The sequence below is a fragment of the Pantherophis guttatus genome, chromosome 1, assembly GCF_059756535.1.
Source record: "Pantherophis guttatus breed Tessera chromosome 1, ASM5975653v1, whole genome shotgun sequence".
Lineage (NCBI taxonomy): Eukaryota > Metazoa > Chordata > Lepidosauria > Squamata > Colubridae > Pantherophis > Pantherophis guttatus.
In genome coordinates, this window is record NC_142063.1 from 61,363,988 (window position 1) to 61,375,342 (window position 11,355).

Here is an 11,355-nt window from a genome sequence, read left to right on the forward strand (position 1 = left end):
ATGATAATAGTGTACCCACACTGTCCCTTTAGGATTATTTTAAACTTGACCTTTTGCAAAGTTTGAAGGATTCCAAACTACGGTGACTGAAAATGAAATCTTATTGTAGGTTACTTATTTGTTTCTGCCACAGATGGTTTCATTTCATTTTCTTCTACAGTCTCGGGACTATCAAGATCTTTGAAGAGAATAATAAAATATAATAATATGAAGTCACTGTGATTGGTGGTGGTGGGGATTTGCTGAAAACAAAGCTGGGATGTGTTTATTTCTCTTATTTTGGAAGGATATAGATAGGACCATGACATGGTTTTGTTGCTAGTTTGCACTAGGATTATGGAGTTTTCACCGATAGTGTAGGCTTTGTTTGAAAAGAACAGTTATTGGTATTCATATGAATGCATGAAAAGCTGCAAATAACAATTGGGTAGGGAATTCATGCTGGTCCCGCCTCAGGGATTCTTTCCAAAGCTTCCATGCATACAGCCAGGAGGTCTGTATTAGTATTTGGCTGGAAGCAAGTTCAGCTCTCCGGATGATGCCGGGCTCTGCTTGATCAGCCATTTTTGCCAACCATGCTGAAATTTGGTAACAGTCAGTAAACCCACACACAATAGCTTGGCTTCAAAACAAACTTGTTTGATTATCTGATCCTGTTACATTTCACGGTAAGGTACAGACAAACTGCACTGTGTATTCATGTGTACCAATATAGGTATGTAGTTGGAGCCAGTAAATTATATTTTCCCAACTTGGTGCTCCCTTGATATGTTGGAACAATAAGCTCAAGAAGCATGATGTAGTCTGGCTTTGGCAATTATAGACCAAATATATCAGAAAGTGGGTCAAATTGGGGAAGAGCTCTTATTTGTATATTAAGGAAGGTTCCCCCCCCCGCTCCCCAGGAAAGAAGCCAAAATTTGCAAATTGAGACTATTGTAACCAGTGGTGAAATCCAATTTTTTTTACTATCGGTTCTGTGGGCATGGCTTGGTGAGCATGGTGTGGCTTGGTGGGCGTGGCAGGGGAAGGATACTGCAAAGTCTCCATTCCCACCCCACTCCAGGAGAAGGATACTGCAAAATCTCCATTCCCACCCACTCCAGGGGAAGGATACTGCAAAATCCCCATTCCCACCCACTCCTGAGGGAAGGATATTGCAAAATCTCCATTCCCATCCCACTCTGGGACCAGCCAGAGGTTGTGTTTGCCGGTTTTCCGAACTACTCAAAATTTCCGCTACCGGTTCTCCAGAACCTGTCAGAACCTGCTGGATTTCACCCCTGATTGTAACCCTAAATTTGCATTTAATCTCTACTAAATTGCAAATGGTAGATGTCATCTGGTAATCAGATATAGTTCTGATCCTTTTTAAATGCCCTGTTGATTCCCTCCCCCAAATAAACTTTCAATATAGCATCTGCTGAACCTGAAAACATCCTTGGTGCTCATCAGGTTCAATTACGATCTGGGGTTTTTTTGTTTTTTGTTTTAGTTTGCTAGCCTGCTGCACAATAAAACCCCAGCCTGTAGCATCATTTTTATTTGCAGCAGTACCTTTTGCTCTGATAAAGTCTGACTGGGATCGTAAAGGACATGCTAGGGGATTATTTTTTCTTGTGATAAATGGGACTTCTGCACCTTGGCAGTGGCCCCTGCAGGAGTCATTTCATGGTGAGATGGGCAGGCAACCAAATTTAATAAATAAATAAAAAAAATTGTGAATAGGCAAACCCATAAATGAACGGCCATGGCATTCATTTTGTGAGGGTCCCCACTGCACCCTGTCGAAATTCCAAAGGAGCCTCTAGTCGCCTCCCAAAGTTATCCATCCTTTTTTCTTTAAATGATGTTGTCTAGTTCTATCAGTGTTTATAGGAATCATTTTGTTTGGCCTCTAGTATCCTTTTGCAACAAACGAAGCAAAGCTGTTAAAAGTTTCAGTGCCCATGTGTATGGTATTTAAAACACTGCCATCAGTGACTGAATTATTGGAGCTAATGTATAATTAATTTTTAAATTAATAAATAATAAAATGAACAACTTGCTGGCTTTAGGGAAAATGTGACAGAACAATTAAGGAGTGACAAAAAGGCAATGAATTATTCATCCATTAACATAGAAAAAGAGACTTTGGCCTTCATTTTCAGAAAACAATACAGTTCCTCAGTTTAGAATGAAAGGGCCGTAATAATCAAGTTTATACTGAAAAATATTATCATAGCATACAGAGCAAGAGAGCCAATAATCCTAAATAGTTTGTAGAACTTGATGTGTAGGAGGAAATGAGGCTTTTACATGTTTTTGTTTTTTTTAATTAAGCTAGATCCCCAGCAGCAATTTTTGTTCCTTGATACTAGCAGAACTATAGAAAGAAAAGAATAAAATGGGTTGAAACAATATGTTTTTTTGCTATTTTGCTAGAGTTCTTTGAACAGGAAAGTTGCATTGATTCAGTACCTTAGTCTCCACTGTGAAAATCCTGGGGGCACGCAAGTCGGTAAGAAGTTGCCTTATAAATAGTTCAAAAGTGAAATAATAAACATTTTGGATAGCTTCAGCTTTTTACCTAAGAATTTGCGAAGTCACAAGTTCACCGAATGCAAGGAGAATTATCCTTGCAAACTGGAGACAAATATGAAAAAAGCAAGAGTATGAGGGTAAACAGAGGTCTCTCTCTCTCTCTCTATCCCAGAATATGTAGCTTTTTCTCCAGAACCCAGAAGCATATTTCATTTTGTTGTTGTTTACCGAAAGGCTCATCCCCCAAAGTTGATGGAGTTATTAAAAAAACAAAAACTAATTTGGATTCCATTCCAATGTAATTGAATTTAAATCAAATTAATTAAATATCATTCATACGATTACTCCCCACGTACTTAATATTCTTCCCCTTTCATTACATCAAAATGCAATTTGGTGGCAACTCCTAGGGGGCTAAAGACATAACCAGGGCCTTAAATGGTTGCCCTGCTCATACCACTTCAAATCTTCCTGACCTCTCCAGAACAAGATGAATTGGGCTAATGAATAGTTGGAACATCACTATTAGCAGAAAACAGCCTTGTTAATAGAACTGCGTTCATACCTTCTCATCTCTTGATAGAGAATCATAATTTTCCCACAGATTTTTTTAAAAAGAAAATTGTCTGTTTAAATAAATAGTTTTTATGGAAGTCCGATTGCTATTCTTGGTTATAGTAATGATGAAAATAAAAATTGTGCCCTTCTTATCCTCTATGCTGACTTTTCTGATAATGTAGAAATACACTCAGAGCTTCTTGAAAATAGAACCCATAATTTTCCCCCTAGTGACAAATGCATTTCAGTTGCCATCATTCACTCTGTTACCTGGAAGATATTTATAGTCTCTGAGAATGCTTGCTGTAAAATCTTTGTTTATCAAACATATATAAAATTAACGCTGTAGCTTTTGAGTCATCATTCTAAACTGTTATCTTCCAGTCCTTAAATTAATGGACAGGGAAATAACACAATGATCACAGACTTTCCCCCCCACAATGTGTAAAAAGAAAAGTTACTAAAATTGTTTATACTTACATTATGAAGGAGAAGTAATTTCTTTAGGCATCTTTTTTTCTTTTCTTTTCTGCCTTTTCTACTGTTTTATTGGTTCTTGTCTTTTTAATCGTAGTGCACAATAGATTTATTATAAAAATAATGTTTAGAAATGTATTAAAAGGGCTATAATGTAATGTTGTAGTATTTGTGAGTTGTAGTATTACTATTATTGATTATTTATGAAAAAATACTTTTGCATGTTTGTGTTGTTCACGGGCAAATATAATCTATTCCTTGATCTTAATCTCCTCAAATAAAGCCCTGATAGTTGATTTTGTCTCGTTTTTTTCCTTTGCTCCTTATCACAAAATTCTTCACAACTTAAATGATCTCTTTTGTAAATCCAGTATAACAGAATTATCCAGATCACTATTTTTTGGGTTTCATCAAGCAACAGCCGGTTTCATTTGTATATCTAGTGTAGCATCTTTTTCCATATCATTCGCATAGTGTTATATTTAGATCCACTTTCAAATCAAATCAGTCCTATCCAGTAAAGCATATCCCTTTTCCATATCATCTTCCAAACATAATCTGTCTATAATGTTTAACATTTTAAAATTAAGATCTTGGACGATTGTTTTGCTCCATTTTGTATTTTTAAGTTTAAATGATCTTCTCATTTAACTGTAATCTTTATTTATTTATTTTTTTTGTTTCCTCTGGTTTCTAACCTTCAAAATCCTGTATTAGCAATCTTGTTTCAAATCTATCTGGACACTTAGTCTACAGCAGTGGGGCTATTCAGCTGGTTTTATCTGGTTTGGGTGAACTGATAGCTGCGCCTGCGGGAAGCTCCGCCACCTGCCCAGACGTCATCACGTCCCGTTTTTGATGTTCCGCGCTTACACGTGCACTCCCATTTGTGAACCAGTAGCGAAGGTAAGTGAATACCATCCCTGGTCTACAGCCCTTCAGATATTAAAGACAGTCTCTTAAAGATGGTCTCTTTTCCATCTAAAATAAGCACAGTATCTCCCATGCAATTTTTTTTCTTTGAAGCTTGGTTGTCTCCTCTGGACACATTTCAATTTATTAATATTCTTTTAAAAATGCTGTGCTGAGACTTTTCTCTTATTTCAAACTATCTGGAATCTTCAACAAACCTGAACACTGGGCTCCATCGAACAAAATGAAATTCAATTGCACATTTAGTCAATAAAAACCAAATGCACAAATATAGAATAGGTCAGTGATGGCTAACCTTTTTGCCATCACGTGCCAGGAGAGGGGGGGCAGGGAAGGGTCACGTGTGCACGTGCCCACGCACATGGGTGTGCAACCCCCTCCCCCTCCCCCCGCTCCTGGCACATGATGGCCTGGTAGGCCCGTTTTTCTTTCTTACCTGGTTCCAGATCCTCTCTGTGTATCTGGGAAGGGCGAAAACAGCCTTTCCCACTCCCTCCAGAACCTCTCTAGGAGTCTCTAGGAGTCTCTCTGGAGGCTGGGGACAGGAAAAAGCGTCACTTCCTGTCCCACCGGGAGTCAGGAAATGGGCCCTTTCAGCCTCCATAGGGCCTCCAAGGGAGTGGGAAAGGCTGGTTTCGCCCTTCCCAGATACACAGAGAGGATCTGGAACCAGGTAAGAAAGAAAAATGGGCCTTCCCCACCCCGCCCCCAGGCTCTCCAGAGGCAGGAAACAGCCTGTTTCCCTACTTCTGGTGGGCCCAGAAGGCCCGAAAATCAGCTGGCCAGCACACGCATGGGCCCCAGAGCTGAGCTGACATGCCCACTAATATGGCTCCGCATGCCACCTGTGGCACACATGCCATAGGTTCACCATCACGGGAATAGGTGGTACCTGACACAATAGTAGTAACTGTGAGAAGGATCTTGGAATCCAGGTGGACAACCACTTAAATATGAACCAGAAATCCAAGGTTGCACCAACAGAGGGATAGAACCAAGATTATATGAAGTGTTAGTATCACTTTATAATGCCTTGGTAAGATAACACATGGAATACTGCATCCGGTTTTGGTCACCAAGAGATAAAAAAAGATATCGAGACTCTAGAAAGAATGCAGAGAAGATCAACAAAGATGATTAGGGGGCTGGAGGCTGAAACATATGAAGAATAGTTGCAGGAATTTGGTTATGTCTACCTTTATGAAAAGAAAGAATGAGGTGACTTGATAGCAGTCTTCCAATATCTAAGGGACAGAAAACAGAATAAGAAGCAAAGGATGGAAACTAATCAAGGAATGTTGTGACCCTGACTTCCGAGCCTGTCCTAACAGAGGAGGAAGACTCAGAAGGTGATGGGGAGGAACTGACAAGGCCACCCTCTCCAGGACCCTCCTTTCTGGCAATGCCTCAGGTTCCATCCGAAGGCCAGGAGGAACAGCCTGGGATGTGCCAGGAGGAAGGCATATTGGAGCACCAATTGATAGGGAGCAAGGATGATGAATCCTGGCTTGATCCCAGGCAGCGTCCGAGGGAGAAGTGTGTGCAGCAACAGAAGAGGTGTGGGAGGGCCAGAGATTGAGCTAAGTCACGGAACCACACCCCACCTGGAATAAAAGTGGGTGGGATTGTTCTTCAGGCTTTGTGACGGACAAAGTTAAACCCTGAAAGTCACATCGTGATCTCTGAAATTCGGCTTGGATATATTTTGGACTGAACATTGACTAAACTCTTGTCTCATGGATAATTTGTTGCTCCTGGAACAGAGTGAAAATAAGTCCTCTTCTGCTTTATGGGAGTGAAAACGGTGTTGGCAGGAATTCGGCAGTTTGCTGCCAAAACCTTGGTCTGCCAGGAATTCTAATCTGTTTACCTAGTAAAATATTGGCAGGCATGCTTGGTATTACGTTTGCCTGTGTGAGGAAGGGGGACAGAACAAGGAAAGAAGCAACCTAGAACTAGGAGAAATTTCCTGATAGAACAATTAATCAGTGGACAATCTTGTCTTCAGAAGTTGTGGGTGCTCCATCACTGGATTTTTTCTCCCGTAGGACTCAAGGCGGTGTACAGTCAAGAAAAATATAGACACACAAACATCATAAAATTGCTAATTAAAACTAGTTTGGCTAGAATACCTCCAAAGTCTCTTCCAACTCTGTTATTCTGTAAAATTTAAAGCAAAGATGCACAGCACTAACATATGTGCGCCTAGGGCATATAATCTATGTTAGACATTCTGCACAAAATAATTAAAACAATATTATTGTACTCTTACATTGATGTGTTTGCAAATATTTATGTTGATCTTTTTCTTATTGAGATTACCACCATTATTCTCACTTATGGTGGCTTGCTTTTTAGGAATTTTTGCATAGCATAAAAAAGCAGAGTGTCCAAGTAACAGCTACATTTAGCTGTAATCTTAGTAATATAGGTAATATAGGCAGAGCACCTGCCTACTTGTTCATTTTATGGAGCAAGCCCACTCTAGCAAGGGCTTTTATAGATTTATAGATCCATTAATGTATATTAATCAGAATTAAGGCTAAGACAGTCTCAAGACAGTCTCAATTTAAAAAGTTTAATCAAATACTATATTTTCCCGAAAATAAGACCTGGTCTTATTTGTGCCTTGCAGCATCTTGCCGCAAGTGGCAGCACCGGCGTGATGATCCATACGGTATTCTGCAGCAAGTGGTGACACCGGTGCAAATAGCCTTGCGGTGTTCTGCTGTGAGGTGCAGCACTGGTGTGATAAACCACATGGCATCCGGCCATGAGTCCCTGCAAGTGGCTGCCGAAGAAGTCAGGCAGCGGTGGAACAAGTGTTGGGGCATGGGAGGCCTGGATGAGACGGTCTTAAGGTAAGTGGGTGCAGGGTGCTTGTGGAAGCTCCACTCCCCCACCCCCATCCTAGCTTGATTTTTATGCCTGTGCCTAGTACAACTGATGGTGGGCGGGGTTTAATAAAGGCTTATTTTTGGGGTAGGGTTTATATTAGGCACAGGCATGAAAATCGGGCTAGGGCTTGTTTTCAGGGTAGGTTGTATTTTCAGGGAAACATGGTAGGTAGCATACCGAGGATGATGTATTGGTGGGGCAGTCTGGTGATGACAAGAAGGCCATCCAAAAAGGTGGCAGCTGATGGAGATAGTTCTCTGCTGTTGATGTACCAATTACTGTTTGGCAGTTGGTGATGTGACAGAGCAGCAACCAAGGAGAGGGATATTAAAACAAATGATTCCCTGCAAGTGTCAAATATGCTAGGTGTCAGGATTCCAAGTAATAGATCCATAGCATGCAAAACTCCAAGGCAGGTAGATTCTTCAAAGGATAGCTTTATTGGAAATATCATATTGGCACATATCTGGTGAAAACTGACTCTAAAGTTTCCCATGGTTTTCACCTAGTTAAAAGAGAATGTTTTCCCACAACCCCAAACAATCAGTGACATGGTCCAATCAAGATGCAGTCTGGTCATTTGGTGATCAACCTCCTTCTTCTACAGTCCAGGTGTGAGAATGTCCTTGGTTCTCAAAAGAAAGTATTTTATTTTGGCTACACAAACCCCTCTATCTTTAATTCCCCCTCCCTTTCCCTCAGAGTGGCAACACTGAAGCTCCAATATAGCTCCGGTCAGGTTAGCTTCAGGGTTGACACGGTGCACCACTGATCAAATGCAACACATAGCATCTTGGAGAGGGAGACCTTTGTTAGGACTACTCAAATGAAGCAGCTTGGCTGCTGTAATCTACAGTTGATAGATAATCAGAACTATAAAATAAAAGCAGCACAGAGATTATGGCTAGCAGCAGCAGCATCAGGACTGTGACCCACTGTATTTTTCGAAGTATAAGATGCTCCCTTTTCCCTCAAAAAGAGGGTGAAAATCTGGGTGCGTCTTATACTTTGAATGTAGCCCTGCCCAGCTACTCAAACGGAGGTTTCAGAAGCTGAAAAAAGCATCAGAAACGAAGCTTCAGGAAAAAAGCCCCCAAATAGAGTTTTTTTTTTCTGAAGCTCTGTTTCGGAGGCTTTCAGAGGCAGGAAAAAGTCTTTTCTGAAACAGAGTTTCAGAAGTTTCAGAGACAGAAAAAAAAAAAAGCAAAAAAAAAAAAAAAAAAAAAGCAAGGCACAGAACTCACAACCAAGGAACTTGTTGCTAAAATTCACCTCTGGGAACAGCTGATTGGGGGTATTCCGGGAGGCCGATCCACCTGCCAATCAGCTTTTTTCTTATTTTCCTCCCCAAAAACTAAGGTGCTTCTTATACTCCGGTATGTCTTATACTCCAAAAAATACGGTAATTGCTACAAAGTTAAACATAGTGTTCTCCAGTTAAACTCTTCAAATGAAGGTTGGTTTTCTAAATTCAATTTAGGGATACTCCCATAAGAAGAGAGAGATGAGAAATCCTGAAGTTGCCCACTATTGTTAACATCTTTTCCTGGAGATATGAAATTGGAGGCACAACTCTGCAGTTTCAGATCAAACATCAATCTGCAGTATTTAATTAAGGGAGGCAAATTCCATCAAGGCATCTGCCTTGCCTATGAATGATGGGAGAATATTGATGAAAAGTGAAATCTAGAAATACTTGTGCCCTCGTTGTATTTGCATCCTTAATTAAACTAAATAAAATCAGATTTTGCAACCCCAAGAAATGAACTAATCTGCCAATTTTGCTTTCTCCAATATTTGCTTTTTCTTTTTCAATCTCAAGTTCTTATCACATTCATAAAGGAGAATATGGATCTTGGTAAACTGGTGCGAAAACTCTAGCCAAAATCAACAGGTACAGCTGCTCCCATTTAATAACTACTTCCATATTGAGTTAATAAAAATAGAAAATGAACTTCACTCAGCACTACAAATTTAAAGCAAATGCACAAGGGCTTCAAAGTCAGCCTTTTAAGTACAGAAAGATCTTTTTTCTGAATGGTTGACTCTGCCAAAAGGATGACAAAACATGCACTGCTTCGAAATCCCTTTAATGAGATGTTTTCTTAAAGCAATAGCTTTTTTTTCTCAAATGCACACGGAAGTCAGGAAAAAAGGAGGGGACAGATACATTGTGAGATCTTAAGCACTTTATTTGAATCTGGTTGAAATGTACATTGCTTAGTGGATAAAGCTGCTGAACATTACAGGGAGGGAGGGACAGAGGGAGGGAGGGAGGGAGAGAGAGAGAGAGAGGGAGAGAGAGAAAGAGAGAGAGAGAGAGAGAGAGAGAATAAGATAACATGCATTATCAATAGATACTCTGAGTTATTGATATGAAAATGCGAAGTACAGATAATAGTTTCTTCTATTTCAGTGTTATTGCATACTTGCATCATCCACAATTTCTTTTGTCACTGACTTTTTATATTTACCAGGCTGGACAACCTTTTAAAGTACCCCAGACATCAAAAGATCATTTGATCTTTCTGCAATCACACCTAATTTCAAATTTCTGCAATCACACCTAAAAACTAGTGAGAACTCATTTTCGAATGTCAGAATCCTATAAAACATCACCAACTTTTTAAAAATTGAACCTTATTTTTTAATGGCCTATGAACATCAGATTGCCAGCCCTGATTTAACTTATGAAAATACCTGTTTTTGTCTCAATCTTTCAGCCTAACAATTTTATATAAGAAAGTAAGAGTAGCTTGTAGCTTATGTATTTTCGCATTAGTCTGTAAAATTTGATCATTTTTATCACATGCTGACTGAAATGTTTTTGGTGAGATGTCTTTTCCAATCTCATTACTGCTTTTCTACAGTACCTGCAATATAATTTATTTTTAAAATGCATCAAAAACATGTCCATTAAGTACTGTGTAATTTAGTACTAGATAATGGATATAGAATTTAAAGGTTTTTCTCCTTTGCTTTTGAGGAGCTAGGCAAGTGATGCTACCATCAGAAGGAATGAATTGACAAATGAAGTGAGAATGAGTAGGATAGAACAGATGAAATGTGTAGTAATGTGTAATTCCCCTATAATTTTAATCAATCCTTTAAAAAAGGGGGCTTTTAGTAAGTCATTAAAATTCCTGTTTTGTGGCCATTTATATTGTTATTGTTTACATCAGTTCACAATAATTGCTTTTGGAGTGCTCCCTGATATGGTATGAGTGCACATATTTGTATACACGCACAAATAGAAACAACAATTAATATGCATGTCAAGCCTGTGGACTATTTAAAAAAAGAAAGGAAATAAATATGTTACATTTTGTTATACTTAGGCATCCTATAAGCTTTTTCTCTATGCATGTCTGTCTCAGTGTCTGTAGAGAGCTGCTGAAATGGAGAGCTGCAGGACCCATAAACCTAATAAACAGATTAAGTCGGCACAGCAGATAAATTAAGGTCTCCAATACTTTCACCTCTGACTTATGTTTGGTGATGTGTTTCAGGCAATCTGATTCCTGCCAGGTTAAGTTCATCTTTGTATCTGTATGTGGAACTAGATGAAGACTTTGAATTGAAGAAAGCAGAGCCATTCAGTACAGGTAGTCCTTGATTTACAACCATTCCTTTAGAGGTCTTCGAAGTTACAACGGTGTTGAAAATGGTGACATGTGACCAGTCCTCGCACTTATGATCGTCATAGTATCCCCGTGGTCATGTGATCAAAATCTGGGCATTTGACAACAGCTTGAGTTTACCACTTTTGCAGCATTCAGAGATCACATGTGTGACCTTCCCAGCCAGCTTCAGAGATGCAGAGATTGGAGGAGGGAGTGGGGGGAATCTGGGTATGCTTAATGACCATGTGATTCACTTAACAATTGCAATGCTTCACTTAACAACTGTGGCAAAAAGATCATAAAATTGAGCATGACTCATTTAACAACCGCCTAACTTAGCAAT

At 39.5% G+C, this 11,355-nt stretch overlaps 1 long non-coding RNA gene across 1 annotated transcript; it reads left to right on the top strand.

Moving 5' to 3' along the window:
• The first annotated feature begins 4,275 nt into the window (after positions 1–4,275).
• On the top strand, positions 4,276–11,126 carry LOC117666113 (uncharacterized). Its single transcript, XR_004591626.3, has 4 exons — positions 4,276–4,464; positions 7,127–7,352; positions 9,212–9,283; positions 10,899–11,126. It is a non-coding gene; the product is annotated as an uncharacterized LOC117666113 (long non-coding RNA).
• Positions 11,127–11,355: the final 229 nt, after the last annotated feature.